General features: G+C 47.3%; 1 protein-coding gene across 2 annotated transcripts in view; it reads right to left on the reverse strand.

Moving 5' to 3' along the window:
- Positions 1-19,729, reverse strand: part of NSMAF (neutral sphingomyelinase activation associated factor) — a 2,198,666-nt gene that overhangs the window by 1,994,826 nt on the left and 184,111 nt on the right. The gene's annotated exons all lie outside the window — the stretch shown is intronic.

Here is a 19,729-nt window from a genome sequence, read left to right on the forward strand (position 1 = left end):
CACTCCGAACTCTGGTGCGTGATTCCCAGACACCACAAACAGACCCTGTGAGGGTCCGTCAACGACATTTTCTTCCCGCAGTCTCGGCACTTTTTGAAACCGGACCGAGGGGTCGTCGGGTCGGAGGAGGATGCCATCGATATCGAGGTAAATAGTAGTTATTATATACGTTATCTTGACGAGAACTGAGCAACGGTGTTCCGAGGCACAACGAAGCGCGGAAAAACGGAACTGAGCAACGGACGCTGCGCGCGGCCTTTATAGGCAGGATGACGTCGACGTCGGCACGGAGGCCGTCGAGGGTCATCGACTCGGCGATCATCGACGCGCAGCGCCCTCTGGCGAAAAAATTTTCCGAGGCCAGCAAAGCTGAAGGATTTCTATCTAAGATAAGGAATACGTCGGAGGACACAATCCCTTCGAAAGTACTGTATTACTCTTGACACATTTAGCGACCCATGGTCATAAGGCAAGTTTGAAGAAATTCCAGTATAATCAAAAGGAGGTGTCTTATTTGGGATACCTACTTTCGAAAGAAGGGAGAAGATTAAGACCAGAACGCATAAAAAGTATTTCTAGTATGCCTATTCCAAAAACTCAAAAAGGAGTGAGAGCTGCAATAGCCATGGCCTCTTATTGTCGGCAGTGGATCAGTAATTTTGCGTTGATTGTGAAGCCGATGATAAAATTGACTAAAAAGGATGCAGAGATGCCTTTGCAGTGGGATGAGGAATGTCAGAAAGCGTTTGAGCAATTGAAAGTTGCATTGTGTGCTGCGCCAGTTTTAGGCACTCCCCCAACTATAAAAAGATCTTCAGACTATTTGTGAGTGAGAGTGAAGGATGTGCATTGGCGGTTTTGACACAGGCACAAGGTGGAAGAAATAGGCCGTGCGGCTATTTTTCTTGCGCGTTGGACCCTGTAGTGCGCGCACCACCACAATGTTTGCGATCCGTCGCAGCGGCTGCTGCGTCAATGAAACAAACGGAAGGAATGGTACTGGGGCACACTTTAATTCTGATGGTGCCACATGCTATAGACGTTCTATTAAATAGGACGCAGACGCAACACCTCACCTCAGCTAGACTGACAAGATATGAGCCCATCTTGTTTGCACCCCACATCCAAATTATGAGGTGTAGCGCATTGAATCCTGCAGAATTAATGCCACTGCCCATAGCAGAAATTGGTGACAACGAATCACCACCCCATGATTGTTTAATGATCACTGAAGAAGAAACAAAGGGAAGGATTGATTTGAGCGATATCCCACAAAAAGAGACAGATGGGGAGTTATTTTGCGATGGCTCTTGTTTTAAATTACCTGATGGCACATCAACGGCTGCATATGCAATTACTACCCTAAAGAGAGTTGTAGAGAGCAGAAGGATCCCCTACAATTCGGCACAAGCCGCAGAAATAATAGCACTGACCCGAGCCTGTGAACTCTGAGAATCTGAACGTAAATATTTATACGGACAGCCAGTACGCCTTTGGCGTGGTTCACAATTTTGGCCGACTTTGGGCTGAGAGGGGTTTCTTGACATCACATAGAGCCAGGATTCAGCATGGCCCTTTGATTGCGCGATTGTTGTCTGTGCTCACGTTTCCAAAGCGCCTAGCTATAGTAAAGTGCGAGGCGCATAAGAAAGTAACACGCAGAGTGGGAGAGGGAAGCACGTTTGCAGACAGGATTGCGAAGCAAACCGCCACAGATTTGGGGAATAAAATGATGACAGTACAGACTGAGGAAGTACCTTTTATGATAGAGAATGGAGTTGCCACAGTCAAAGAAATGCAGGCTGAGGCCACGACCGAAGAGATTCAGGGGTGGGCTAAGGGCTCTGCTGAGTTAGATTTGGAAGGATGTTGGGTGGACAAGGAAACAAAGAACTGGATGTTGCCAAATTGTTACGTAACTGCAATGGTTATAATGGCGTATAGCCCTACCCACATTTGCGCAAAGAAAATGGTACAGCATTTATCCACAGTATGGAAGAATGAGCACATAAAAAAGAATGCAGAAAGTCTAGTGCAGAATTGTATCACGTGCCTGCAACACAATGTAGGAAAGGGAACCGTGACTCCAGCAGGTAGTTTCGGCCTACCCTCTATGCTGTTTGAGGGGGTCCATTTTGATTTCATAGAAATGGAAAGGTGCCAGAACTACAAGTACGTGTTAGTGGTAACCTGTGCATTCAGCAAGTGGGTGGAGTTATATCCTTTAAAAGACTGTACTGCCATGTCCACAGCAAAAGTAATGCTGAAGGAGTATTTCTCCCGGTTTGGGTTGCCTCGTGTCCTGTGATCAGACAACGACCCCCACTTTGCGCAGTAGTGCTACAGATCTGTGCAGGTCTACAAATGGAGAAGCGATTCCACAGTTCCAGGCATCCCAGTTCTGCCGGGCTTGTGGAGAGACACAATGGAATCCTGAAGTCAAAGATAGCGAAAATTTGCGCTGGGAGCAAGTTCAGTTGGGTGGATGCATTACCCCTAGCGCTGTTGTGTATGCGCACGTCTGTGCAGGCTAAGACTGGGCTCTCCCCTTATGAGATTATAATGGGGAGACCAGCAAATGTATGGTGCGCACTGCAGCCCAGAAACGTATGCGAGGTCGAGCATCCTATGTTAAGCACTTACTGTGGACTTTTAATACAAAAGTTGCGTTTGATTCATCAGCAGGTGCAGGAGGCGTTGCCGATGCGATATACAGGACCGGTGCACTCACTGGAGCCTAGGAGCTGGGTGCTAATCAGAAACTTTGAACGGAAGACAGCATTAGCACCCAGGTGGCGCGGCCCCTATCAAGTACTTTTGGCAACACAGACTCCATGCTACCCATGCCAAAAGGTTCCCAGCGTCACTGAAAACTCTGCCTGATCCAGACGATGAGAAAAAGACAACGGTCTCGGAAACGAAAGAAACTGTTGCCAGTCCAGTGCCACAGCATCAGCCTGAGCGAGAAGTGAAAGTTGAAACACAGCGCAAACGAGAAGTGAAACTCGAAACAGATCCTGAGGAGGCTTTCAAGATTGCTAATGGCTAGGTCTCTCTCCCGTGACCCCTCCTCACCTGAGGTTCCTGGAGCTGTGTTCAATGTTCGTGAGGTCCCTCTACTTCCTCTAGTAGTAGCCGTCTGGGTCTGGGTCTTCTTTCCTTGGCCCTTTACCTTCTTATCGTGGAGGTAGGGACGAGCTCCACTGGAGGCCACCTTGGCAACTGGGGAACTCCCCGCCAAGAGGGACCCCCAGTAAGCCCGTCCGAGTATCCAGGGAAAAAGCTTCTACGGCTCCAAAAAACCCTGAAGCACACAGGCAGAACGTGGAGTTTGATCAGACCGGCGGTTGAGATAAAGTAGCCCGTAGGAATATCCAATATTCAGGGGGAAGCTCCGTGGAAGGTAATAGGGGAAGGCAGAAAGAAGAGGAAGGCAGAACAGAGCGAGATATGATGGATGAACGCCTAGAGAGGCTTTAGTGAGTGCAGAGGCACAGGAAAGGAAAGGAATCCTTCGGCCTGAACAGAGATTAAACTGGGAGCCGGAGGCGAGTAGAAGGAGAGCACTCAACCGAAGCCGGAGGAGAGAGGGTGGAAGCGAGGGAAGAAGGCAAGGAAAGATGCCGGACTGAGCGAGGAGGGACGGAAGCCGAAGAAGACTCCCGCAAGCAGGACACGGACTAAGAGCGAACAGCTGACAACTCGAACAAGAGAACCGAAGCCAAAACAGGAAGTGGAAGCGATACAACGCACTGAACGTAGGTTTCAGTGCGTTGTTATAGAAACGCTGCCTGGAGGCGGCCATCTTGGAAGAAGACTAGACCGTACGTAACGGTTCTAGCCATAGACCGATCACCTAAGTCGGGAAAAGGACCATCTATGCCAAACCTTCCATGGCCGGAACATAACAGTATGACCTCTTCTCCTCGGGGTTCCCCCCGGCTTGCCAGGATGTTTACTGTGGAACAATCGCAACAGACGAGGTGCATGGACATGATGACGAGGTTCCCAGGTACGTTCCGCCACTGAGTATCCCTTCCAATGAATCAGATATTGTAGGGACCCCCGGTAATATCTAGAGTCCACCACATGAGACCCTTCATATTCCTCCGGCTCAGAGACAGGAGGTATCCTTGGTTGGATTCTGGGTCTTTGGTAGGGATCCGGTACATACGGCTTTAATAGGGAAGTATGAAACACGGGGTGAATTCTCTTCATCTTCTGGGGGAGTCGAAGACGGTATGCCACTGGGTTAACTCGTTTGATTATCGAGTAGGGACCCATGTACTTGGTGAGCGAATTTGGCCAAGGTGTAACCATCGAGGTAGGTATTTGGTCGAAAGCCAAACCAAAGTGCCGGGTGTCCATTCCGGGTTGCTTCGTCTATGCCGATCTTCCCGCTCCTTGGTATTCTTGCGGCTGTCCTCCAATGCCTTCAGGGCCATCCTTTGAGTGGATCGAATTGTTTCTAATAAACTGTCCACAGTGGGAGAGTCTGAACAGTTCTTCCGAAGACCTGGTACATGGGAAGGGTGGAACCCATAGGTGCACAAAAACGGACTCATCTTTATGGCAGAATGATATGTGTTATTATACGAAAATTCTGCCAAGGGTAACAAAGATGTCCAGTTGTCCTGCTCCCTGGTACAGAAGCTTCTGAGGTATTGCTCGAGGGTGGCATTCAGCCTCTCAGTCTGGCCATTGCTTTGTGGATGGAATCCCGATGATAGTGCTCTCTGTATTCCTAATTGTTTGCACAAGGAAGCCCAGAATCGTGATGTAAACTGCGACCCTCGGTCTGAAAGTACAGTTTTGGGTAACCCATGCAGTCGAACTATTTCACGAAGAAATACTGTAGCCATTTCTGGAGCTGTTGGAAGTCCCGCAAGTGCGATAAAGTGGGCCATCTTACTAAAAGAATCCACTGTGACCATAACGGTTCTGTGACCTTCAGAGGGTGGCAAATCCACTATAAAGTCAGTAGACACGTGTTCCCAGGGCTGAGAGGGTACCTCCGGTTGTTGCAACAGACCTAAGGGTCTACCAGTTTGGGGTTTATTAACAGCACATACAGGACAAGAGAACACGTATTGTTTGACATCTTGAGACATGGTTGGCCACCAAAAAAACCTCTTCACCAATTCCGTCGTATTCCTCAGGCCCTTATGTCCTGCCAGGGGAGACTCATGGCACCACCTCAGCACCTGCGTCCTCAGATTATGTGTTTGGATAAATAAAGCTGAGTCGTGATATAATAGTCCATCTTTGAGAAGGAGATTAGGGTCTATACGGTTGCTGCGCTGAATTTCCTCTTGCACTGTTTGCAGAAAACTAGAAACCACTGAAATAAATTTCTTGTTGGCAAGTAGCAGTTCGTTTCTGGACTGTGTCTCAGAAGAAACTTCCCAGCTTCTAGACAAGGCGTCTGCCAAGATGTTTTGAGAGCCTGGTAGATACGTAAGATGGAAGTCTAATTGAGAAAAATAATATGCCCACCTAGCATGTCTAGCGTTGGTGCACTCCATCTGTTGCAGCACCCGTAAATTACGATGGTCAGTTCTTATGACAAAGGGCTTAAGGGATCCTTGTAAGAGGTGTCTCCATTCCTCACAAGCTTTCTTCATTGCCAAGAGTTCCTTCTCCAATACCGAGTAATTTCTTTCACTAGGGCTCAAGGTTTTGGAAAAATAAGCAACCAGATGTTCCGCTCCGTCCTCAGAGTACTGGAGCAGGGCCGCTCCAATAGCGTTCTCAGACGCATCGGTCTCCAGAACAAAGGGACGTGTCTGGTCAGGTTGGACCAAAATGGGAGCAGAAGTAAACAAACTCTTGAGATGCTGAAAAGATCGTATTGCGTCAGAGTCCATCTGAAACCTAACCCCTTGTTTCAATAGTGCTGCGAGTGGTAGAACAATCTTCGAGAAGTGAGAGATGAATCGACGATAAAAGTTCGCCAGCCCTAAAAACCTTTGAACCTCCTTGATACACCTGGGTTCTGGCCATCGTAATATGGCTTAAATTTTTCCTGGATCCATCCTCACACCCTTATCGGATAGGATGAAACCTAAATAGGGGATAGAATCAGCATGAAATTGACATTTTTCGAGCTTCACCAAAAGCTGATTCTCTTGGAGACGTCTCAGAACTTCCTTTACCACCTGGATGTGATCGTTCAGATGTATCGAAAAGATAAGGATGTCGTCAAGATAAACAACTACGGATCGATATAGTAAATCAGAGAATATACGATCCATAAATCTTTGGAACATTGCGGGGGCATTGACCAGACCAAAAGGCATCACCCTGTATTCAAAATGGCCTAGGGGAGTCCTAAAAGCAGTCTTCCATTCGTCTCCTTCCTTAATCCGAAGGAGATGATAGGCCCCCCTTAGGTCTAACTTGGTGAATAGACGTGACCCCTGCACCGCCTCCAGGATATCTCTTATCAGTGGCATTGGATATCTATCCCTACAGGTGATCCTATTGAGACCTCGATAGTCAATGCAGGGTCTAAGTTCTGTAGTTCCCCTCTTGGGTATAAAGAACAGGGAGGCCCCACCAGGAGATCGTGACTCCCGGATCAGTCCATTCTCCAAATTCTCCTCCAGATATTCTTTAAGGGCCTTCCTTTCTGGAAGAGATAAAGGGAACATTCTTCCGAAGGGCACCACTACACCCTCCTGTAACTCGATGGAACAGTCTTCTGGTCTGTGGGGTGGCAGGAGGCGTGGAACCTTGTCTTCAAATACTTCGGAATAGCTTTGGTATATTAGCGGAATGCTCGAAACCACTTTAGTCTGTAGAGTATTTCTCTGCCCCTCCTGTCTCTCCTGTACCGGTTTACTGAGGCAGTTATCATGACAAAACTCAGAGTCAAATCTTAGAGTGTTGAGAGACCAATCAATGCAGGGATTATGCTTCCTGAGCCAAGGGATCCCCAGTATGATGGGGAAATGAGCGGCTCTTATCACGTCAAAACTGATCCTTTCTTGGTGATCTCCCATCTGTACCCATACAGGTTCGGTCTCTAAAACTATGGGTCCAGAAACGAGGGGCGTACCGTCAACTCCTTCGACTGGAATGGCACAATGTTTAGTCTGACAGAGAACTCCTTGATCCATAGCCCAGATTTTATCCACAAAGTTCCCTGCTGCGCCGCTATCCAACATAGCCAAAACTTCCACAGACTTCTCAGTAGACAACCGTAATCGGACCTGGAAAACCATCAAGCGAGAATCTTCGGCTACACCTGAGGCTTGGGTGTGATCACAGGGCTTTCGATGGTTTCCCCCGACGTCGCCCCTGCACAGACTCGGGGGGGTAGCGTTTCCCTTCTTCCGGGGAGGAACATCGGGACAATTCCGGAGTAAATGCTTAGATGACCGACAGTACATACATAGACCCAATTCACGTCTTCTTCGCCTTTCTTCAGGTGTCAGCGGGCCCCTGGTTGAACCAATCTGCATAGGTTCTTCAAATACCGACTCCGGCTTAGGCACTACCTTGGTTGCTGGAGGAGTGTCATTCAAGGGAGAGTAACCCCGTTGCCGTCTCTTCTCAATACGTCTCTCATTCAGCCGATATTCGATCTGTAGGGTTAAGGTAACCAGTTCCTGGAACGAACCAGGTCTTGAAACTCGTGCTAGTTCATCTTTAAGTTCTTTGTGTAAACCCCTCCTAAAAATAGTTTGTTGTGCCGAATCAGGCCATCCAGACTCGGTAGCCAACTTCTGAAATCTGGAAACATAAGTTTGGACGTCAGCACCACCCTGCCTGACATCCAACATCGCCTCATATGAAGCAAAAACCACTTCAGGGCGATCGAATCTTGCTTGAAACTGTTGGGAAAACTGATCAAAATTCTGTAAGACCGGGTTATTATTAGTCACTAGTGGAGTGGCCCATGCCAACGCATTCCCCACCAAGCTTGAGATTAAGAAACCCACCTTTGCCTTATCTGTCTCGAAGGTCTTTGGTCTAAACATGAAGTACACCTTACAGGCATCCATAAATTCTTTCCATGACCTGGGATTTCCATCATACTTGCCAAACGACAGAGGCATCGGGGGGAGGTCACCTCTATCCTCATTGCGGGCGGCCACTTGAAGTCTCAAAGAGTTGTTCTCTGCCTGCATGTTTTGCATGTGCACTGTGAGTCCCTGGATGGCTGCCACCAACTCTTGATATTGTTCCAGGGAAGCCATAGATGTTTTCGGGCGTTGTATACTGTCAAGATTGCTAACGGCTAGGTCTCTCTCCCGTGACCCCTCCTCACCTGAGGTTCCTGGAGCTGTGTTCAATGTTCGTGAGGTCCCTCTACTTCCTCTAGTAGTAGCCGTCTGGGTCTGGGTCTTCTTTCCTTGGCCCTTTACCTTCTTGTCGTGGAGGTAGGGACGAGCTCCACTGGAGGCCACCTTGGCAACTGGGGAACTCCCCGCCAAGAGGGACCCCCAGTAAGCCCGTCCGAGTATCCAGGGAAAAAGCTTCTACGGCTCCAAAAAACCCTGAAGCACACAGGCAGAACGTGGGGTTTGATCAGACCGGCGGTTGAGATAAAGTAGCCCGTAGGAATATCCAATATTCAGGGGGAAGCTCCGTGGAAGGTAATAGGGGAAGGCAGAAAGAAGAGGAAGGCAGAACAGAGCGAGATATGATGGATGAACGCCTAGAGAGGCTTTAGTGAGTGCAGAGGCACAGGAAAGGAAAGGAATCCTTCGGCCTGAACAGAGATTAAACTGGGAGCCGGAGGCGAGTAGAAGGAGAGCACTCAACCGAAGCCGGAGGAGAGAGGGTGGAAGCGAGGGAAGAAGGCAAGGAAAGATGCCGGACTGAGCGAGGAGGGACGGAAGCCGAAGAAGACTCCCGCAAGCAGGACACGGACCAAGAGCGAACAGCTGACAACTCGAACAAGAGAACCGAAGCCAAAACAGGAAGTGGAAGCGATACAACGCACTGAACGTAGGTTTCAGTGCGTTGTTATAGAAACGCTGCCTGAGGCGGCCATCTTGGAAGAAGACTAGACCGTACGTAACGGTTCTAGCCATAGACCGATCACCTAAGTCGGGAAAAGGACCATCTATGCCAAACCTTCCATGGCCGGAACATAACAGAGGCTGCCAGTAAGGGGGAAGGGCGAAAAGTGCCCCAACGTTGCTCAGCGGAAACATCATCACTGCCGAACAACACAAACCCTGCATTGCAAACACAAGCAGAAACAACGCATGCACCCCTTTGGCGCCCACCAGTTCTCGCAAATGCACCAAAACCAGAGAAAGAAACTACATCATTGCCACGACGTCCATCGCTGCCCATCATTGTGCCACAGGCTGACACTGAGCTTGATACTGGAAATGCAAAGGCACTATTCACGGATCATACAATAGCAGGAGTGAATCGATATAATCTGCGGCCTCGACAGGCAAAGTGATCCACAGATCTTTGGTGCTTTTCTTTTTGGCCTTTGGTTCTGCTCACGGACGGAGTAGGAACCAGGGGCGTAGAGGAGAGAAGTGTGAGAATTGTGCAAGTCGGACAATTCAAAACTCACGGCTCCTCGGTGCGCTTATAAAGTACATGTGTCAGGAGCCAGAGCAGGACAAGCTGGACGCACATAAGTACTAAGGCTGATAGAGTACATGTGTCCTAAGCCAGAGCGGGACAAGCTGGATGCACATGGTACTCTATCAATAAAGAACTGTTCAGAAATCGTCTGAGCAGTGGGAGAAAGAACAACTAATCTTGCTCGAGAGTGGATAAATGATCCAGGCTGTGAAAAGGCTGGGAGAATTGAACTGACATTTTTCGTTGAACTTTTCTGGCATCAAGAACGAGAGACATTCACGACGAACTTCGCCAGCAAGAAGAAGGACGATGAAGAACAAGTCAAGACCGGTTTCAGCCTCCTCCTGCACCCCTGCTAAAAAAAATAATAGATTTAGAGACTGTACATTTAGGGAAAAAGCATGGTAAAAGGAATAAGGTACTGATTTGGACATTGGTCCTATGTTTCTTAAGTATGATAGTACCAACAATAACAGCTATTACACTATGGTTCCTGGAGTACGTACACCCATTAGAAACACTTTTGCCAAAAAACAGCTACTGAAAGCCCGGTTCATGTAATCACTGGTACTTTGCCCCCAATGGAAGAAAGACATAGAGAAGGTTACTCATCATGAACATGACCCATGCGGTGTTAAAGAAAAATAATTGCTGGGTTTGCGCCCATTTACCACAGCACAGTGGGAAAGGGATAGGCTGGTATGCACAACCATTGCCATTGATTTATTCCTGTGAAGTAACGTTAAGTGCAATGTGCTTTGGGAAATGGAACAAGAGTAATACGGGTCAGCTAGATGAGACCAATATGAATGAATTTGAGGAAGTAATCATGAGACCTGTGGGTTGTTCCATATTCCAAAAAGCTTGCGTATTTGCACTAGAACCCGTGAGAAAGAATACACGAAAAATAACAAGACTAGATAGATTACATAGGCAGAATAGACCAACCCCGCCAGCAGAAAGAACATCAGTAATGACATTTTGGATGAGGGATGAATGAACAAAGATGCTGTGCCCCCTGCCTATGCAGTGGATCACAGCCCCAAAACTGCTCCCCTATGTCTACAGAAAAAGGGTTCCTATAAAGTAGGAACGTTTAGCAACTGCCTGAACATAGTGGTTTTAAAACATGAAATAGAACCCGTGTACGTGGGAGACCCTGTTTATTTTATATGTGGAGAAAAAGCATATCCATGGTTACCTAGGAACTGCGGAGGTACATGCTACCTAGGTCTACTGTTTTCCAGGAGTGTTCCTCTTGGAGACAGCAGAAGTAGCCAGACGAACAAAAGGTAGAACTCAAAGGTGTAGTGAGGATGGAATGATAGCAATGGATATAGCCAAATCATTTATACCTTTCTTGTCCCAAATAGAAAACTCTTACAATATAAGAAAACTGTCTGGAATATTACAAAAAACAATAGATTCCACAACAGATATTTTATTGAATATGACGTTAGAAGAAAAAGGAATAAGACTGATGGCACTTCAAAACAGGATGGCTCTCGATATAATATTAGTTGATCGTGGGGGAGTTTGCAAGCTCGTAAAAACTGTATGCTGTGTGTATATAGATGACTACTCCCCTACAATATTTAAAGCGATCCGGAAATTACATGTCATAAGTTCCACACTCTCTACTGAAGCAGGGGGTTGGGGGATAGAATCCTGGTTATGGGGATTATTGCGGTCTTGGCGATGCAAGTTAATTTCGATACTAATGATGGTACTCAGGATATTCATAACATGCTGCTGTTGCATACAATGCTTACCAATAATATGCACTGAAATAACTGACGGATGTACTAAGGGATGTATGCACAAGGTGTTGAGAGGAAAACAAACGCATGGCCGGAATAACAGAAACACTGAGGAAACAAAAATAGTAAAACAATTCATGGCGATAGACATTAATGATGGAGATGATTCAGATGCAGATACCCCAGACTCCTCCTCAGAAGAGGAGGATACAATGAATAAATAAGACGTTTGGCACACGGCCAAAAGGAAGGTTTGTCAATCTGTAAAAATGAATACCCTTCATTTGAATGATAGACGTAACTTGATGGCCGTGGGCCAACCGTTTTATGCACCGAATTGGAGAAATATGAACTGCTATGCTTGACCGACGAGCGGCCATTTTAAATGTAGTAAGAATCGCCATTTTGCTTGTTAACCATTGCTCATTGCTTTTTGTTTAAAAACTGCTTTGCAGCTTGCAATTCTTGCGGATTCTGCTTACTCTGCTCAACTGTTAACATTGATGCCTGAATATGAAAGGACAAGGTCGCGGGACTGAAGAGTTTGCTGAAACTCCTCATGAGTAGCACAGAGAGGAATGCCCACGCTCCCTCTCTGTAGCCTTGGGAGGAAGCTGCAGGGCATTTAATCACTTCACAGCTGCCAGCCAGTCTCGTACGATGGTAGAATATGTTAGAATAATACAGTTAAAGGCTTGAATTATGCTTCTCTTACGGCCCCCCCCTCGCAAAACCCTTTAGAACGTGTCCGCTCCCAGGACACAAATAGTACCTCATAGATAGCAAAGCTTGGAATGTGGCTCTTCCCCCGTGTACAGATTGCTTCCAAGAACAGAACCACCGTGTTCTAAAAGATGCCTCCGCACTTTCTAAATTGCACATTGTGACATCGAAAGCATTATAATCGTCATACTCGTCGGATATGTCCATCGTCATCCCGAGTTCAAAGGAACTTAATACAGAGGGGTGTTGAACATGACTTTGCTGATTGTATGATATACATTTTGTATATATGTAACTGATGTACGTAATTCGCTCTCTTGCGTCCCTCGAGGTCTAGGAAACTCACGTCGCGGGGCGGGAGATCAGAACTGGCCAATTGATAATATCTTTTGGTTGCAATAAACCCTAGCATTGGGAATTTGAAACCTCGTGTCTGGCGCATCTTTTCGTGTATGGTCATTGCCTTGTTTCCATAGCACGAGGGACCCCTAGGGGCCCCTTTCAGGCCAGGAGATCAAAACAATTATACAATGCAAACAACATTTCGGTTTAGGGGAAGGAGAGAGAGATTCCGCTACTCACAGCTGAGGTATTGATTAATGATCCCAGGGATTAAAAAGGTGGCGGTTAGGGAGCTTACCCCTTTGAAAGTTACATGACAACAAACTCTGGGAACAAACCTATGATAGCCGCTCTTTACAAAATCTTCCGATTGACAGGGCACCTGGACTGGCTATATATGAAACAATGGGAGGTCACCTGAAGACAAATGGGTCCACCTATGGGAGAGTATACCCAAACTAACAAGAGCAACTCAGATCTGGGAAATGTGGCTCAAGGTAATGGTACAATAGCACCATACACCTGAAGAGCTACGCAAATGGTACCCGGGGGTATCGGACACATGTTGGAGGGAGTGTGGGGCAATGGGGACCTGGAAATATGTTTGGTGGGAATATAAAGACATACAGGTCTTCTGGGCCTCGGTTAATGCAGCTATGAAGGGGATCTTTAGCCCGCAGATTTATAGCGTCTTTGAGGAGGCCATGTTGGGGTTGGGCGATATCAATGATGTACTGCCGTCCAAGGCGCAAAGAAAAGCCTACATGATACTTAGCGTAGCAGCAGCACGGAGCAAGAGTGGCTGGCCAAGATTTGGTCCTTTGTGGCAATGGAGTAGGTGACTTATTCGATTCAGGGAGACCTCCAAAGGTTTGCGGCGGACTGGGACTTTAGGGCAGTCATGTGCTCACTGAGACTACTACTTGTGCTGGGGTTGGTTTGAAATTGGCGAATTATATTATTCTGGAATACTGTTTGGAGGCCCACTCTCTCTCTGTATAGTAAGGGGGCGAAGGAGGGGGCGATTGTTATGTTATTGTTGAAAATGTCAATAAAAAAGTTAAAAAAAAAAAAAAACTGGGGCCGCTTTGCAAAGTGCCCATCAAGTGTTCTACAGTCTGCAGAGAAGGCTGACATTGTGCTGGCTGTTACCTGTGTTGGTAGCGTTTGGAGGATTACTGGAGCTCTGCCTCCACTTGTTCAAATATCTCGGGTCCCGCGAAGCAGTCCGCAAAGTGCCTGTCAAATGTTCTACAGGCTGCAGGACGCAGACGCGTTCAAAAGACACTTTGACAACCCCTGCGAGCCTTATTGAGTGGAACTGGTTTATTAACTGTGAGTAAAGTGGGCAATTATTGTAGAGTTCTCAACCGGTGATGCATCATTTGCTTTGGCGGCAGTGCGTCACACTAAATAGTTTTGACTAAGAACAATTTATGCTCAAAATGTAGTGCTATAAGACGATTTGTATGGTGACAAGTTACAAGGACTTGATACTTTAGATTCTTAACTTAGCAGTTAGCATTGCTGCAGGAGTTGGAGAGTATAGAGTGTGAGCAACTTCACAGTCTTGATAGTGCACCTGTGACAGTTTGCTGACTTACACATTTTTCCATACTTGCACTTGCTATAAATACCGGCTACATTAGCTAAGAAGTGCTAATAATATATGGGGGGGGCATGGACAGCAGATACAAGCCGCAATTTTAAAAAGAGTCTGCAGCAAACTTTGGGCTAATGCAACTAACTGTGCATGTAATTGTAGCAGTAGAAGAATATAGAGCTGAATCCACTTTGTACTGAGCTAAGTAAAATCACTTCTTTCTTGAAACCAATTGCATCTAAAGAAATGGAAACAAATTCAGAAATAGTAATTGAGGAATCTAACCCACTCACTACGACGGAAATAATGTCTAACCCAACAGACAATGGGCCTCATTACGAGTCCGGCGGTAATCGCCTGGTTACCGCCGGACTCGTATTACCATTCCGCCTCCGTGATTCCCGGAATTACCGGGGCATTACAACCCCGGTTTTCCGGGAATCACGGAGGCGGAATGGTGTTAATCCTTATTCCCATTGAGTCCTATAGGACTCAATGGGAATGGGGATCATGGAAACACCGACAGCATCTCGTAATGCTGCCGGTGTTTCCTCGTCCGCCTGCAGGCGGGCGGTGTTAAACCTGCCAGGTCAGACCTGGCGGGAACATCACCTCCCGCCTGCAGGAGTTGTGATCGCCCGGCATGGAAACAACGGTGGCGGCAGGTTTACCGCCACCGTTGTTTCCATACCGGGCGATTTGTAATGCGGCTCAATAACTCTCTGTTAAACTTAGCTCTCAGCCTACTACTTGACTATTGGCAAAAAACAGTGTGATGCCAAACCACAGCAACATAATTGGTATGACCGCCAGTAATGCTTCTAACTTATCCAAGTCACCAGACTTAGTACGGATTACGGAAAGCTTATATACCTCTTCCAAAAATAATGATACATCATATAGCTCTTCTGAGTCATCTGTGGAAGAAACTCCACTCGACTCTGAATCTCTAATAATTTTAAAAGCTCTCGTCACCATTTGTAAAGCAATGTATAAGGAGCAGCAATTTCTAAAAACGGGCTTATTGAAACTTGTTAATGTGGTTGTCGGCCTATCCTAATGAGTAATCTACAGAGTAATACAGATGACTTTTCAGAAGTAAATGCGGGAGAATCCATACAGGCAGCCCTACAGAAAAGGGGTGTATTGGCCACTTTTACTCCCTAAACTTAGGCAAATACTCCCCAAAAATTTAAATGGGGAGTAAAAATACTCCCAACAAAAAATGGGACACAGACACATATTACCTTGTGCTCCATGGATATGTGTGGAACAGCAGTGCAACAAAGTCCCACAGGAAGAAATTTACATTACTGCCTGATCGGAAGACATAAACAAGTATCTTTTAATTTGTATGAATAACTAGGCGCAAAGAAATTATTGCACAAACATTTTCGTTTCCCAGTTAAAACATTTTTACTCGCTTTTAAAATTCTCCCATTGGGAATTGGACTTACATTTGTATTCTCTAAAAAATCATTTTGCTCTCAAGTTAAAAAAATAGGGAGTAAATACCCCCACTTCCAAATCTTATATGGAGCCCTGCATACAGGATCTTCCTTCGTCTCTGATAGACATCCATAGGAATTGGAGTAAAGGATCTGTATCTAGGTGATGAAAGTGCAAAAAACGAACAAGGTTATTCAGGAAGGAACCATCATTTAACAACAGAATTGAACTTTCACTTCTATTGAGGAAAGTCTAAATCACAAAGCGAAGTCGACAAGGGGACAGAGCAAGAAAAATCAACGTAATAGCAAAGAGCAGAGGATCGACGAAATAAAGCCTGTCAAATTGCTAAGCGTCCAAATGAAAAGAGGGGAACTAACGTTGTGATGGCAGAGATCACACCAGAAGCGACTAATAGCCTGGATCAAGCCTCATTGTCAAATCAACTTGCTCCTAAAACTCCACCAAAGTGTTCCCCTCTGTCAATTCAAAGGGTAAAAGATCATTGAATTAAACCAAAGGATTTGAAGTTAACATCAAAACATGATCCCAATAGTCGAAACGCTGACGTCCTGGAAAACTATCGAATTGTTGTGAATTATTATGAACAGAAGGATCAAGTTGTAGAAATACGCGACTTGGCTCCAACAAATCAGCACCTACAAACTAATTGTAGCGAGTTGAAATTATACAGTGTGATGGATTCCAAGATGGCCGCAGAGCAGGGAAGACGTGCGTGAGCGGAGCTCAGTCTCCCGGCTTGGGGCCGCTACAATAAAGTTTGACAAATATATGCTGCTGTGGCCCCTGACGAGGTCAGAACACCTGGTGGAAACGTCAATGAGACAAGAGACGGTGTAAAAGTCGGCGCAAGAGCATTTTCTGCACCGCCATCAACAGAGCAGCACCGCTCTGGCGCCAACAGAAAAAATTCACCCAAGCCGCAGACAGCCGGCAGGGGAACACATCCCTGCCACAGGAGCCGTACCAGAGGGCACACCAAGGCGGACCAGCGAGTGCGAAGTAGCAAGCCTGGGAGAAGTGGGAGGGCTTGACCAAAGCGTACCCAAACGAGCAGGCACCCGCCAGAGATTGCCGGGAGCCCAACACCCAGGGATCGGGCCAGCAGAGGGGAAAGGAGCAGCCCACGACGAGGGAAACACCCGCCGGAAGAGACGGACGGCGCGGGAAAACAGACATCCCAGGCCACAACAAATCCAGCAGCAGCGACGGAAGAGACGTCCCCGGAATACGCCCAGGAGGTGGAGTGAGGAGAACACGGTCGGTTATGGAATGCGGGGTATAACATCCAGACCCCTCCGGCAGGCAGAACAGGCGGAGCACGACAGTGGGTCCAGACGGAAAAAGGGAAGGGTCGTGAGGCCCACTGGGATACAAAAAAGACCCCCCACCCTCTGCAACGGTCACAAACGCAGCAGGAGGCCTCTAGCAACGCAGGAGCTAGGGGCAAGATGGACGGCTCAGCCGGCAGACCCGGAGCCCAATGATGGGAGAAAAGAACAGGTCAGCACCAGACGCGCACGAGAAGCGCCAACCCATGATCCCCACACGAGACGACTAGAGGTGAGGAATCACGCAGAGGGGCCTCCCCGGGGGTAAAATACATGCTAAAAAGATTATACATGTACACCGCATGAGAGCGCGCGCCCTGAGCAACTTAGGAGATCAGAACCTCCCAGGCACATCAGCAGCGGCACAGGGGGGCAAGAAAAGAGGCATATAACCACTGAAGACCCCCCCCAGGAAGCACAAACGCACCATAACAAGTGCCGTCAAGCAAAGAAGCGGGGTTGGAACACACGGATCTCACCCCCCCCTCTCAAGAGAAGCTGCAGCACATCATATAGATCAGAGAGACAGAGACGGCAAAAGTGGTGCAACGCGGAGGAGCAGAGCGCAAACAACCACCACGACATACCAGCCCAAAGAGGGAGGGGGGGGGTCATCTAACACCACACAGGCTACGAACAGGGCTGGAATAGCACACATGTCCAAATCCAGGGGCCGGCAGTTACAGGCTACAACTACAAAAGGGAAGCAGGACCAAAATCTGGCACAACTTTGGGGGGCAGACCCACAAGGGCTCTCAAAAACTATAACCCAAAAGGACAAGGAAGAGCAAACACGAACAGAAAAAGGAAAGAGCCGATATGACCACTAAAGAATATATGAGGGACTGGTTAAAGGAGTTCCAAGATCAATTTATGGCCTCCATGCACTCATAATTCAAGACAATGAAGGGCGAGATGAAACAAGCAGAGCAAGAACTGAAAACGGATATAGGAAAACTTGAGAGGACCGACTTCTTACAGAGATCAGTCCAGAACATGGACGAAGAGGCGCAACAATACGGGGTTGTTCAAGAACGACTGGCCAGAATATCTCACAACTTGGAGATACAATGTGAGGACCTAGAAAACAGGTCCCGGAGTTCAAATATACCAATCAAAAGTCGGTCGAAGAAAAAGACCTCAAAACCGCAGTTCAACAAGTATTCAGAGATATAGTAGAGGAGGAAGAAGAAACAGAGATTCTCATAGACAGAGTCTATAGAGTGGGCCCGCGCCGCTCAGGAGAAACCAGATCCCACCCTAGAGATGTGCTAGTCGCAATGACATTGTACTCACAGAAGGAGCATATACTACGGAAAGCGAGGACGATGGAGCAGATAAGGATGAATGGGATAAATATACACCTGTTCCAGGACCTAGCACAAACGACGCTCCAGAAGCGCAGGGAAATGGCACCAATCACAAAAGAACTCATAGCAAGACAAATCCGATATAAATGGACGCTGCCATTTGGCCTTCTATTTGCATGGGAGGGCACTCAATAGAGGGTCACCTCATGTGAGGAAGGCATGCGAATCATGAACATGGGGGGTGAAAACCGCGCTAGAGAATCCACACCAGGGCAGAGAGCCACGAGAGGATGGCAAACTAACATCCAAAGATAAGCGCACATCCAAGAACCAGGAGTCCAAGAAGACACCACCCTCGGCGAGAGGAGAAAAACAGGCCGGAAACCACACCAGAAGCCAACGCAAAAAGCCAAAAAGAAGAAGCGACCATTGGCAAACGCATAGAGGCGGCGAGAGTCGGGAATCACCCAAGGATTCCTAGAGACCTTTAAGTGGGGTTTAGGACTCCCCACGACCAAGTTATACATGTGATTGAGAGGGCATGGCACGAAAGGCAACTTATCGAAGCGATCATAGGGCCCCGGGCCCTCCTAAGGGAAGTTATGGGGGGGGTTAAAGGAGACTGTTGGGGGAAAAGTTGGGGAGGGAAGAAACACTGGAAGGAAAGAGAACTGAGACAATGGATCCAAGCAAACATGGATGGCAGGAAGACACCTACAGAAGATGGGGCAAAACATTCTTACATATAACATCCGAGGGCTAAACTCCCCAGTAAAAAGGAAAAAGGCGGAACATTTTTTACACAAAGAAAAATGTGACATCCTAATGCTCCAGGAAACGCATATTAAAAAACAAGACAAGGGGAAAACTTTGGATTCACACAAATCCTCCAAGCAAACAACACAGAGAAGAAAAGAGGGGTGCTAATCGCATTCAATGTGCGAATCCAAGAGACGCCATCAGACAAACAAGGCAGATTTCTGTTTGTGAATGTGCAGATCGAAGGCTACCCCCTGACATTAGCAACCATCTACACCCCCACCACGGCGCAGGATGGGTTCATAAGAGGCAGCATAGATAAGCTGGAATCCTTTGCGAAGGCAGAAATTATATTGACCAGAGACTTCAACCTAGCATGGGATCCAAACAAAGACCGATCAACCTCCAAATCCTCGTGGCAGGGAACGCCATCAAAAGCCCTGCAGAAGGCCATGGCAAGGCTAGCTCTGGAGGACACTCGGTGGAAAATCCAGGGGTTGACACCGGGATACACACACTTCTCATATGTCCACGGCACAAGCTCCAGGATAGACTACATTTGGACCTCCACAAACCTTTTGGGGAAGATCCGGGAAGTCGAGGTGGGCAATATCTCTCTTTCAGACCACGCCCCCCTATGGATATCACTCCCCACTTTATGCAAGCAATCAAACCTATGGCGATGGACGCTGCCGGGAGCAATCCTCCAGGATCCCGTCATGAGAGAGACAATCAGGGAACGTATAGAAGAATACGTCGGACATAACCAAATAATCCTATGGGAGGCCTTCAAAGCAGTAATACGTGGTCAAATACTTGCGCTCAAAGCACAAAGAGACAAGTTAAACAACAAATAGGAGGCCGAACTAG

The sequence above is a fragment of the Ambystoma mexicanum genome, chromosome 5q, assembly GCF_040938575.1.
Source record: "Ambystoma mexicanum isolate Mex_15411 chromosome 5q, UKY_AmexF1_1, whole genome shotgun sequence".
Classification (NCBI taxonomy): Eukaryota; Metazoa; Chordata; class Amphibia; order Caudata; family Ambystomatidae; genus Ambystoma; species Ambystoma mexicanum.